Source organism: Trichoplusia ni, chromosome 1, assembly GCF_003590095.1.
Source record: "Trichoplusia ni isolate ovarian cell line Hi5 chromosome 1, tn1, whole genome shotgun sequence".
NCBI lineage: Eukaryota > Metazoa > Arthropoda > Insecta > Lepidoptera > Noctuidae > Trichoplusia > Trichoplusia ni.
In genome coordinates this window covers 14,181,933-14,195,953 of record NC_039478.1, presented here as the reverse complement: position 1 = coordinate 14,195,953, position 14,021 = coordinate 14,181,933, and the positions used below count along the sequence as shown (strand labels likewise).

Genomic DNA, 14,021 nt, shown 5'->3' with positions numbered 1-14,021 from the left:
CATGTTACATATTTATTGACTTAATTGAACAAGCTCACACGTTTTGATGATGTAATTGAATATTTAATAAAACTTGTATACGCCTGTATCAGAAGCATGTCACAAGTATGTACAATACAAAACTAGACGTCAATATTATACCGAGAACAGCACACGTAGAACCGCTTTCCGTGTTAGACGTCAACTACGAACATAACTAATGTAGGTGAGACATATACCTAGTTATATAGGTAGGTACGTAGGTAGGGGCCAACTTAAACAACAAAATTTTATCTGATCCTAAACCTAAAACAATATAAAAAGATACCTTTATCGAACCTCTCAACCTTGACAGACGGGTTTTGTTTCGTGTGTCGATTCCGTCAGCCTTCAGCCTTTTCAAGGGTGACGCTCGAAAGGGCCGCACGCTCGGGGAAAAGGCGTAATGAATATAATGCTTGCCCAAACGTTAAGATAGCTTGTGAACTTTGACCAACAGTCGACGAGTCCATTAGTTCTGGCCGAATGAGTTTAGATGGAAGGTAATTGGGTTTAAAACGAGAACATAACAATCTCGATAATGTCCGAGTGTCCGAGACTGCATGAAATGCGGCGTCGGCAAGCTATTGTCGTTCAATTTGGTATCGAAGCTGACTAATTCGCACGGCCCGAGTTATTTGGCTCTCGAATAATTGTTTTCCACGCTTATTGATTAGTTGGATATTTCCTAAAATTATCGCTATTTGCGTTTAGGTATGCTTCTATCTTCTAATCAGCTTAATAATAAATTATTGGTTACTGATACTTATTCAATAATAAATAGATTTTATGTATGTTTGTTTCTACTTTATTACAACTAGAATCTTAGAGAGGTACCGGCTAACCTCGCAGTGTTCATACCGATACGCTACACAACATATTACTTGCTGTTTGCTTATGAACATTTTAATTAACGAATAGTTGATAAGTATTATTTTTATGTCAACAAATGTATATTCTTCTTAGTAATATGAAGTGGTCATAAAAAAGAGTAAAGAATTTTCAAAGTTTGCCAACAATCTGGCGCATCATCAGTTTGGCGTGTGACTTCTGAAACTACCTCGAGAAGCTCGTGAGAGTAAACACTGAACCGTCGTCACGGTAAATAAACTCTTAAGAAACGCTTAAGGCTCTATCAACTATGTACACATAATAATAGCCAATATTATTTCGATGTAATAACAACTTCAAGAAAATGAAACTCTTCACCCTTGACAAAAACGTTTGATAAAGTAATATTGCAGTGTAGCTATAAAAAACCCATCCCTGAGATCATAAAATAAGTCGGAATCTTCTAACAAATGAGTCGTTAAAATCTCATTCTCCACTCTTAAACATAATTTCTTGAGTGTGTCCCCTGAAATGGAGATCATTTCGTTCATAATGGACTTGCGGGCCGAGGGGGCATTGTATTTACGCTTTATTGGATGTCATGTAAAGAATAGTCTCTTATTAATCCATAAATGTTTGTAAATTAATTTACCTGAAACAAACCCATTAGAGCTGCTATACGAGAATTATATATTAGGTATCTAGGACAAAAAACAGAAAGAGTCACGAAGAAGTTATACAACCGAGCTATATCTATGTTATATTATTATGTTTTCACAATAACAAATGCATGAAGTAATCCTATTTGTGTAGCTCAATTGCAACAAAGAGTCTAAGTTTGAATTGCAATGGCGGCTGAACAGAGAAGCCGCGGAAACAGATTCGGAACTGAAAGGCGAGGCCAAACTGTAGAAAATAAAATTGAACCATTAAATCCTACGTATCTTAAAACGTACGCAAGCTCAATAAAAGTTTCTCAGTTGCTGTTTAACGGTCTATTAACTATTAAGACTTATTGCTTCAATGACTAAAATCGATCAATTATCTAGGAAGCATGTGTGCTTTCAGTAACATATGTACATTGAACGTATACACAGAACATTATTCAATTATTATCAATGTGGCAAATGTGGTCCATTTGAATATATTACGATTAGTACGCATTGATTATACCGTCCTATGCACTGGAGCGTAATTATGGGAATTAATTGGAAATTAATGAATAATGTATAAACAGCACAAAAGTACAACAATGTTGAATTCTATAGCAGCAAATTCTTTTGCACTATGACTATGACATAAAATTTTACTAACTAAGTAAGTCAAAATATTAAAGAAGATGAAAGACCTTAAATAAAAAAAAAATACAGTTTACATTTACTTCAGTTAAAAAGATCTGTTAAGTACGAGTCCCGGGTTGATACTCATTTACCTTTTTGAAAAAAAAATCAGAACTTTCGGCTTAAAAGGCAGCACAAAGAAATGAACGGAAACTTTTAGTATTAAAAGAGAAATAAGTTATAATAACATTGCAACGTTATAAAAATCCCATCCTGCGATACTCTTGGAAGCACTCGGGGTTTTTTTCTTAATTACATTTCACCATCTCCCTGGCGTTTACTAAAAGCAACTGTTTACGATTTTTCATTAAAGAAGATGGTTAAAATGAAAAATCATGGAACGATGAAACAAGAAATTTAAAATATTCTCAATACCACTATCAGAAACATGTTTTTGATGTGTTTTGATCTTGTTTTTAATTTAATCGTGATACTATAATGTATAGACACTATATAGTTCTTCATTATAAGTCAAACAACTATACCTTACAATAGTAGGCACTAGTGTAGCATGTAGCAGCGCAACGCGAACAAAGACAAATTGCATAAGCAAACACATCGCTCCGCATTCATTATAACATGTTTTAATGGACGTGTAGGTGCCGCCGGAGAACCATCGACCGTAATGCATAGACATGCTTTGTGTAAGTCTACAATCACATCTTCTGATCTAGGACCACTATTTTACTTCAACAGTTTAGTAAAAGCATTTAATATAAAGGACGAGACAAAGGCTATCAAAATCGAATTATGCCCCGCGCTATAAGAGAGAGTCGAATAAAGAGCTTTAATGTATCACAGTATTGGTAGCGTGCTGGCAACTAAGGCGGCCTAGTCCTGCAATTAGATTAGATAAGGTACCTATGTACAAGAAGCGTTTCAGGTGGAGAACAGCCTTTGTAACGATAAGCTCATTTTATTGTCTGCGTTCGTCGCTCGCCGCTCGCCTTTATCTTTTTATTGTCGGGCCGGACCGGCATTAGCAATATGCTCCACGAGTTTCCTTCTGAGGAGAACTCGAACAGAACAATTATTGTTTTTACGGACAGAGAGATCAATATTACACGGTCAGCGGAACAATGGAGCTTTGATTAAAAACGCGAATTGTGTGACAAAGCCGGGAAATAACCATAAAGACATTGATTGTAGCGGAATATAATTTCAAATAGTGTGTAGGCGAGCGCTCAAACAAAGAGTAAGTACGTGACTGGCGCCGCGAATGTAATCAATATTGCATCCGCGTCGACCCAGCCCCGCTAATTGGACGTATTCGTTCTCCAAAACTATTTGTTTTGCTAACTAATATTAAACAACTCTATTAATGATAAAATTTCAAATTCTATACCTAACTACGAAAATGTTCACACCTGTATTTACCTAATCTGTCTAAGACGTAAAATGTACACATCACTTAATTTTATCCAAATTGGCCCATACATAGGTTTTTTTTTGTTATGAAAGCAACAATTGTATTTTGTATACATTTCAGTGACATACAGATCTGTAACTATAGGTAAATGTGAGTTTTCAGCTTTGATTCAAATAAAAAAAAACGTTTTCGCTACAATTTTAGAAAAGAGTCAATTATTAAATCTCTCTCGCAATTACAGCAACCTTTAAACAATGAATACTTTTATGCTTCTAGAATACCGCAACGAACAATGGGCTATGAGACGGATTAAGCAATTTTGATCATAACAAAGGAATGACACGTTGAAATTTTACTTCCCAAAAAACCCTATTCAAATCGCTGAACCCACGTAAAATGCCTGTCAGTAAGCACCCAACATTCATAAGTCATGAATACAGCAAATCACTTTTCCAACGATGTGTATAACACGTGTTTTACATCACCTAAAAGTGCAAGTCCGTGTACAAAAACTATTGATCAACAACTGTCAGTGCTAACTAACTTCGTGTGACAATTTTACGTTAATGGATGTGACCGCCTCGACGCGCGCCTCTGCCAGTAACCGCCCATGAAATTATTTGAGTTATGACACTATGTTCTATGTTTACTTTTAATGTACAACACAATTTTTGAAGAATGTATCTGTATTTGCGCTTCATTATATAAAGTGTTAAAAAATTGCTCATAGAATAACTATTGAGCATTCTTCTGTTTAATTTCTCCCCAGTTCACAAAGCATACATTTTTTGCTCACTTGTTTTTTTCCTCTGTGAAAGATAACTAATAACTACGGCGGAGTATTAATTAGAAAGCCAGTTCACTTTTTATTTTAATTTGAAATGTAGCGCATGTTTGTTGAAACGCGGCTAAGTTATTAAAAACGATATATCATGGTATTGATAATAACTTGTTCATAAAAGTATGTGGGTATATTATTGTTACAGTACAATAATACATTGCTACAGAACTGTGCGAATTAAATTTATATATATAAACACAATAAAAATAATAAACTGTGTGGGCGAAACACGTTTACAGGTGTAACAATTGAATGAATAGTACTATTGTCAAAAAAATAAATATACGAATAATTGTGTCTAAAAACACAATTTATTCGTTGGATATGTACGTATTGTACGTTATCATGAAATAGAAGATATCGTCACTATATTTAGTAGGCTATGTTGTATTCCGGTCCTTAATCAAACCCGCTCCTTGTGCATCACGTTAATAAAGTCGTCTTACATCAAAAGGACTTAAAGGGTTTCCAATTATAGCGAGTGTTTGCGAACATTCATTGTCATCTTATCTTTGACTTGCGAATCTTTCTCCGCGGCCGCGCCGAGGTGTGCTTCAATTGTGTACAACTTTATACTTTTGTATCAACGCTTCGTTTTTGTAACAATATTAATCTTGTTCTTATATTACGGCATTCAAGTGATATTTACCAACTTATTTCAGAAAATGAGACAAAATCTTCGTGCGAAGCTCAGACAAAGCGAGACAATTATATCAAAAATACAGCGTTTTGATAACATTTGTATGCTGGGTAACATCAATTAAGGTTTGTTTGTTTATTTATTTAGTAGAAAACAAAGGACAAACCAGTGGGATATGGTAACAAAAGGAACTGGACCTAAAATAAAGAACCTTTAAGAGTAATGGTGACATCTATTCAAATAATGTGGCCCGGGCCACTGGTTTAAAAATGGTTTATGAGGTATGCTCTTTGAAATTTTAGAGATAAGTTTTTTAACTTCAGTTAAATATACCCGTCATACATCAAACGTCTAAGTTCAAGTGAACTCTCCCGCAATACATTCAACGCCATTACGGTAGTAATATAAATTTACTTAAATAGGTACTATACACCCATAACGTGTGTTTAAAGCAATCAACTAAATATATTGGGTAAATACATGTCAAGGGTATATAAATGTAACTCGTCATGCATTCAACAGGTACACGGTATATGGCAGACATCCACTGAGGAATGGATATGTGATCACGACGTCTTAAAGGAGCGCGACGACGGCGTCAGTGGAGCGCCGGCGGTATAAGGTGTAAGTGTTGAGTCCGCGAGAGAGGCGGCGTGCTGGAGACGCTGCGCCCGAACTAAGGTAAATAATTAGATCCGCTAAACGCTACTTACGCGGGGTGCGCGCTCCGGGACACGGCACGAGCGGCGGACTGTGGGCCCGCGTGGCCGGGCTGCGGCAGACTGTTGCTCCCGGGCGCGCTTCACTTGTTACGTGCCTCCCGCCCGCCCTGCGCGGATGGTAGCCGCCCTCCGCGCGCCGCACCTTCGCCCCCGTTTCGACAACCCCGCCCCGCATCCGCTCACCAATATCACGGGTCCTTCACTTTGCAGCATCCTCACTCACTTAGGTACGCACAAAGATGAACCTTTTTTCATAGTCTTTCTGAAGCTGCCTTCATCAGTCAGGATGGCAGTTGTCATGTCATTCTAAGCCAGCATTTGTGTGAGTGCCCCCAGCGCGGCAGCATGACTCGAACGAAACAAAGGGTTACACATAAAGTTATTTTTTACCTTAGAACTTCAAATAAGGGCTGCTTGAAGTTCAGTTCCTTGTTTCTCTTTTTATGCCAGTTCTGATAATGCTATTGCGTAGAAAGTAATTGTCCTGTAAACGTAAAACCCTTTAGTAGCAGTTAGTTCATGTTTCAATAACCGAACCAAGACACCCACAGTACACAGCATTAATATGAGAAAGCGTAACGATTCATAAGAAACTATGAAGTCAATCGTTATTGAGGCTTAACATAAAATCGACTCCAATAGGTTTAACATCACGTACCCACATATTTTGACACCGTGCAATTAATTATTCTTTAGTTTTTGTAATGCCCAATAAAATTACTGTTCGTCTATACTTCAATAAAAACTTAAATCTCTCTGGCTACCCACTTAGGCTTTCAGGCGAGTTTATTAATGGAGCTTCTGAAATATTCAATTAGTGTCTGGCGGGTCATTATTGACAAGCGCTTTAATACTAAGATGTTTTAATTTCAATAATGATAAGAAATACGTATTGTAACACAGAATCATTCTTATTTCTTATGAACTGGGCTCACGTTTTTGTCGAAAGTGACTCCCATCTGCAAACAATTGTAAACGAACAAAACTCGGGCACTTCTGTATCAAATACTTGTTCTTTGACCTGTCAGATAGGGACGTAGTAACATAAGCCAAGGTAACGTCCTTATTATATAATATTAGTGACTCTCTTATCTCTGATACCTATCTGATTTATATCACGACCCTGTCAGGGCACAGCGATATTATATGTAATGACCTATACCAATGTATAACGTGTTTACTTATCTCTAGGTCACCACTTAATACTGGCAGAGGTACATAAGTGTTATCACATTTGTCACATTGACCACTAGGTATCTTCAGCTTATCTGTTGCCATAATAAATATTTAACAGATTAGAATGATTTAATCATGTGACTTTATTTACCTGCTGTGTATCGCTGCATGTTTCTAGAGGCAACTTGTAGAATACGACGGAACGGCAACTTATTGACACGAAATTGAAAAAATGTTTTGTCACACTTACCAATAACACAAACCTTTACTTTCTGATAGTTGAAAAGTAACCCTGTAAATAACAAATTAACCTGTATAATCGTATTTTATGGTCTCGGGATATAAGATTAGTTTACTTTCACAACTTCTTTTTCCGATGTTTATAATAAATAGATCAGTGAAATGATTATGTTATAGAAAAAATATTTGAATTAATGAAGTTAGATAGATACCCTAATTAAGGTATCTATGAATGAACTTGCAAAGAGATTTTCAGTAACGGTATTCGTAATCCAAACGAGACTTTGATCAGCGCGGATTTTAATTACCTACATGCAGAGTCGACGCGGTGGAGGGTAAGGGGGTCGACTGCCCAGGGAACCAATTTTTAGGGGCACCGTGGCCAGTAATCTCTCCTCTCGTACACTTTGTATTCTGTATACTGTAAGCTACTCACATCGTTGTAGCTTTTCCCCGACTCGGCGGTGACGCTCAAGATTAGTGGAATATTTATAAAAAGAGGACCTTCAGAAGTTCTTACGTTTAGCTCTGTGCTTAAGATACAATTTTAACATTTGATATCGAGCCTTATTGCGTCAATGTATGATGTTTATTTCGGAGGTGTTAGAGAATCTGATGAAGGTCGAGATATTGAGAGGTCGAAACTGAACATACCTAAGTTAATGATAGTAATTTGCCTGTATAACCTATGAAACATCAAAAGGATAAACAGAAAGTAAAAAAAGAGGCTGAAGTGGATTAACAATGTAGACTATTCAATTTGTCATAAAATTCAGACATTTACTATTAACAGGTGTACTTAAGAATGTGGATGTCTTGCGGCTTGAATTTAGTGCAAGCAAGTACGAATCTGTTTTTTTAAAGCTATAAGTAGGTATACTTACTTAATAATCCTAACAACTCCTCAAAAATCCTGACAAACATCACAAGTCAAGCGTGTTGTTCAATACTTCTTACTGTAGATACTTATATATCCTTTACCCTATTTCACGAAGCCGATATCTAACAAGCCAACAAATAACAAGTTACAAAATTAGTTCAAGGTTAGGGGTAAAACAAGTACAGGTACAAGTAAGTGGCTTTCGTAGCGGTAGCTCCCGGGTTGGGGAGTAATGGGTAGGTAAATGCAGAGACGACATCAATCGCGCGTGTCGCGGACGCCAGATTTGCGATAATCCGTACAATTAAGCGACAAGCACGTCCCCGTCCCGCCCGGACGTATATCATAGATTAAAATAATAATTATGTTACGAGAGCGGACCCTGTAATATCAATTTGTTCGTTAACTGGTCCTCATTACATTATGCGGTATTTATATTGTCATTTTTATCAGGGAACACCGTGACCGTGAGAGACTTCCTACGCTCTTAACAAGTTAATGTGACTTTTCTAACTCTAAAACCAGTACATCTGGAAGACTACTATCATTTTCTTAGGTATTATTTAACAAACTATTTATCAAGTTAATTCTTAATCCTAACATCTTCAAAAATAGTTTTTTTAGGGTTGTACCCAAAAGAGTAAAAACGGAACCATGTTACTATGGCTCCGCTGTATGCTTGCCACTCGTGCTCTGCCTCTATTGTTCGTCTGTCACTAGGCTGTATCTCATAAACCGTTATAGTAATACAGTTGAAATTTTCACAAATGACGAATTATTGTTGCCGCTGTAACAAAATATAAAATTTTAAATCCAGATTAGGCAACATATTAGGTAGATCAGGTTATAATTTTCTCAAGCCCCTTTATCCTTAGCTTATTAGTACGAAACGAAACCCTCAACGTCACAAGTCTAAATCGCACTTATTACTAAATTTTTTTATTGATAAGTTAATACGATAGGTACAATTCTTGGATTTGAACAATATTTTAATTAATAATTAATAAGTGCCACAAAGGAAAGGTTCTACCTACGTGTTAACTCTAAAAGGAGGGTTATCCAGTAAAGTACAGAAATAGACCCTTGTTATGATCTGCTCGCCTACGAGCTGTGCATTTCATACGCTGTACAGAATTCTGCGTGGGCGAGGACGGATTATGCACTCTGAGAATCACCCTTCTCATATTTACAACAAATAGACGCAATTAGAATATATTTCCAACAAATTCAATGTAAAATTGGCACGTGCGTGGTAGTAACATTATATTAATACGAGCTATTTTTGTATAATCTTTCTACTAATTGCAATTAAAAATATGGGCGTTGTGGATTTATGGGAACGAAAATAACGCAAAACGTTGTTAAATACGGCTATTGGATATTGTCGTCACTTTTAATAATACTTGTCTATATTTACGTTGTCAGTGTGCAAGTCTGACTGGACATGCACATGTCCGGTTTTTCGGACCTACAGTATGTACCTATCGCTAGAAAAATCAACTGTCCAGCTATCACGGTTCATCAGGTATAGCATGGTGACAGACAGCGGTGCCTCATTAGATAATAGAATTCCATTTTTACTGTTTCTGAAGGGAATCCTAAAAATTCTTAAAATCAAATAAAATCCTTTCTCAATACTTAGATCTCGAGACAAAGAATCCAGAAGAGAGAATTTCCAGATATCAAAGTTTTTGTAACTATATCTCAACCAACTATTTCAAAATAGTCTACAATAAACAACAGAGAGGAAAGTAAACAAAACTCTCGAAGTTCACTATAACCTAAAACTTATGTTCTTAAGTGAAATATAAAACAATTTGTATGAAATGATAGGGCAGAGCGCTGCCGGCCGACCCGCTCAGAATGCTCTCAAGGGCCTCGTAGAACCCTATTCTCCCGGCTAGTTCTTTTATCCTATATATCTTCAAATGAGAGGGTTCATTTAAAATGTCTAGGGGAAACTAGGAACCGACCATTATCAAAAAAAGCAAAATAAAGTAGGGAAGTAAATAAGCTTTTAAGCTAATTTTCAGATATATCTTTAGCAGGAAATAGGGATGATGTCAATTTTTTAATTTGTCCCGCAAACATATATTGACCAAATTACAGTGGATGAAACTTACGCGTGATGTCTCGATTGAGTATAAATTTTACCATATCGTTACGTCACAAGCCCCCTCTCCTAAACTTTAAAGCAGTTAATCTTTGTTAATTCTAGTTTTTCTGAAAACGGAAAAAAATTCGTGTCTCATACTTTTCAATTATCTAACTGAGGGACTAATGAGATTTTTTCTTTTTATACCCAGTCATCATCCCTATTGTGCTTAGCTTATGGGTACAAAGGCTACAATATACGAAATAAGCGTCAGCAGTTCAGCACTACCAAATATTTGGTGCCAGTAATGCATCGAGGTCTTGTCTAGTGATTAGGAAGCAATTAAACTACTACATATTGCAATGGTGTCACTTGGTAACAGGTTTGCTACAGTCAGATGTCATATTTCAACCACAATACCTTTCTGTTAGTCCCAAGATTGCCACGTTTTTCTATAAATAATATAATATAAATATAAAGCTCCTAATATTTATTATCCGATGTAAACTTTTGACACAATTATAGGTTGTGTTAAATGTATCTCCAAATTACGTCACAATATATTGGACTTTATACAACAAAATTATAAATATAATGAGTCAAAATTAAAATAGAGAAATTCATTATCTACTTACAACGTATACACTAAACGTAAAAGTTAACGACAAAATTAAATCTCTTTGTTTATGATTTACCTACACTTGTAACAAAGAGAGCCAGAACCAGAGCAAGACTATTAATAACAAGTTTATTAGAATAATATGACAATATTTATTCTAAAATTATTATTAATAATACAAAACAACTTAATCATAATTAGCCAAGCAAAATGAAACGCTTATTTGTATCGACTTAATGTTTATTTAATGGAATAAACCGGAATAAACAGCGATAAATGCATGATCTAGATACACCCATACTGATGGCCTGGCATTCGATATCAAGTGGAATAATATTTACATATTTGTTATTCAATGCCAATCTTATTTAGCTAAAAACAGTCGTCATCGGTAAGACGTCATGGTGACCTAGTATCTTATCAAAACTAAATCTACGCACAATTTTTTATTTAAGAAAATAAGTGTCTCCATACAGTAGGGCTGCTATACGCCTGTGTTTTACTGGGTTGTAAAAGTATGGAGGACATCGAGGACAGCCTTGTTAATCTAGTGCCAGCAAGGAACAAGAGATTGTAAAGGTGTAGCGTTGTCAACATCTCTCTGCCTCGGAAGTCTTTAGTCTTGATTGTCATACGTTGACCTTTGGCAAGCAATAGGACAATGAAGTACCTACTAACAAAGAAACTTTTTATCAAGTAACCCATTAGAATGGTTACATGCTACGGTATTTAGCATAATACTGAAATCCGACAAAAACATATTAAAAAAAGGTTTTACTAAGGAAGACCCGGGCACCACCCATTTTCTTTTTATATAAAGTTAATTAAAATCTCTAAGTTTGTGAATTTTTTATCCGAGGCCAGTAAATGCTTATAAGCCCTGAAAGTTCAAGTTCATACTTTATTATTAACCAAACTCAACGCAACCTCACACAGTAATTAGACCCACTTACTTATTAATAAAAATATTACATGGACCTCTTTTATACCGATACAAGAAGCAACGAACTTAATGTAAGTTTTTCTGCTTTCAATGGTTTAAGTAGTCATACACAAGCACTTACCTTCTTAGTTACGGAAGTAACTTGTCATAATAGAAATGTCTGAATAGAAACATTGGAAGACCTCGCCCTCAAGATTGTTTTCAAGTAAGTTACTATCGTTGATCTGTATCCGAGGTAGGCCACGCCTGGAGCGAGCCTTTATTAAAATACATAATATATCCGCGAGCTTACTTGATTACTTACAAATATGGCTGAAACCCTAAAAATATCGTGAACGATATAAAACATCCTTGAAAATACAGCATCACTCGCTATTTTTAAACAAAACTGGGATCAAAATAAAGTGCCTACGCCGAGTGGGGTCGAGGGTTGTTCCGCACAAGTGACAGAATCTCAGACAAAACAAAGTAAGTAGATATAATTTACATGTAGATGCGAAGAATACAGATTTTAACGCGCTATTTTGTTTCTGATTAAGTTGGTGACAGTTGGTAATAAGTGGTAAGGCAATAATATTGAATGCTGCATAAAGACGAGTACCTACTTCGTGTCAACTTAAACATGAAGTTTTATTATTTTAATTATATTAAAATTTCTGCTAATGGGTAATTGCTGCTAATAACTATCAAAGAATATTACATATTGAAATATTAATCATAACAATATGCCCATCTTCGAAAATAGGCTCCTATGAACGATAAATGCAGTTTTCTATATTACTAAATTTAGCCGAACAAGTAGGTTGCTTCTGGTAGGTATCTACATTTAAACACAAAATAACCTTAATGTTATGCCTTGTTATGTATACCTTGTTTATTTTGAAGGTTTATAGATTGGTTGAATAAAAGCTTTAAAGCTATCCTGAATTAAAGAAATCAATAGGATGGGTATATCAATAGGATATAGCGTTGCATTGTTGGTCTCACTTATTTTTAGCCTCCTCCAAAGCGAAGTTAACAAATTCAATGTGTCGTGTCGCCTGAGTCTGCTTGTTCTTGCACTTGTCTGAACATACTCTACCGCTCTTAACTCGCATTCTATAAATACCGAAATAAGTAATAGCTTTAAAAATAGACCTATAACTTCCGTACACAGAAAAGCTGGACGACAACTGGCATACCTGGCTGGTCAATATTTAAGATCTAAAAAATTCATATTCGCATGTGTAACCATGGTTTAAATTAAATAACAATAATATATATTTAACTGTCCTAGAATTTAATCTCTTCTCCATAGAGAATCAAAAATTACAAATTGATGTCTTATTTTGAAGTTGGTATATTAATTATAGGTACAGTCAGCGCCAAAAGTCGATGAACAGAATCAACTTTACAAAACAGCTGTTCACAATAAAATGCCATAAGTTATAGTCACAACTGGGAAACAAAATAGAATGTACACCAGAAATTTACAAAAGTCGTTAAACACGAGTATTTCAAAAGTATCTGTGCTCTAGTATTCCTAATGTCGCTGAACATCATTCTATCAAAAGTCACTAAACAGCAGAAAAAACAAAATTAGGCTAACAAAGTATATTTTTAATGTTGCCGTGACTGTGTTAATGTACCTACTTTTGACGCTTATGTTGTTGAGCTACTTTTGGGACAGTGCTTGCTGTATCTATATCAATACAATTTATAACTATAATAATGCTGGACCGATTTTGATACAATTTGAATGGAGTGACATTTAAAAACATGGATATTTAGAATTTTTAATCCATTATTTTTTTGTAAAATATTAAAATAATATAAAAAAATATATTTTAAATAAAATTTATTATTTCACATATTTCATTTATTACTTTAAGTAATAATTCAAATGAAAATATTTTAGATATTGTTAACGAAACCTTCTTCTCAAAGTGAAACCTCCTTCAAGATCCTTAGTGAAACCTCTTTCGAACCTGGGATTTGACAAGCAGTCCGCTATAAAAGACGGAGCGCCCTTAGCAACGGCCTCTCTCCGCTATCAGCTGTCACCCTAATTTCAATAGAGAAGATGGCTGGAAGATATCACCTACTTGGGACCCAATAATAAATAAAGTCAAGGCCAAACCCAAGAGCAGCGCTGCAAAACATCAAGACACAGTGTCGGACAACAAATAATTAATTAAAATATGAAGGTAGAAAGAGCAAAATCTGCTGTCAAGACAAACACCATCTCAGTCTGCCCGTGACCATGATACCTGCAAGGGTGTCGAAACGTCGGGAACTAAAATCTAAAATTAAACCGCGGTAAAATCC

General features: G+C 35.6%; 1 protein-coding gene across 1 annotated transcript in view; it reads right to left on the bottom strand.

The window, feature by feature from the left end:
* LOC113495665 (regulating synaptic membrane exocytosis protein 1) overlaps nt 1-10,140 on the bottom strand; it is a 92,723-nt gene extending 82,583 nt beyond the window's left edge. The window contains exon 1 of the mRNA XM_026874914.1: nt 5,753-10,140. The gene's annotated coding sequence lies outside the window, so the exon portion shown is untranslated. The remainder of the gene's footprint in view (nt 1-5,752) is intronic.
* Between the last annotated feature and the right edge of the window lie 3,881 nt (nt 10,141-14,021).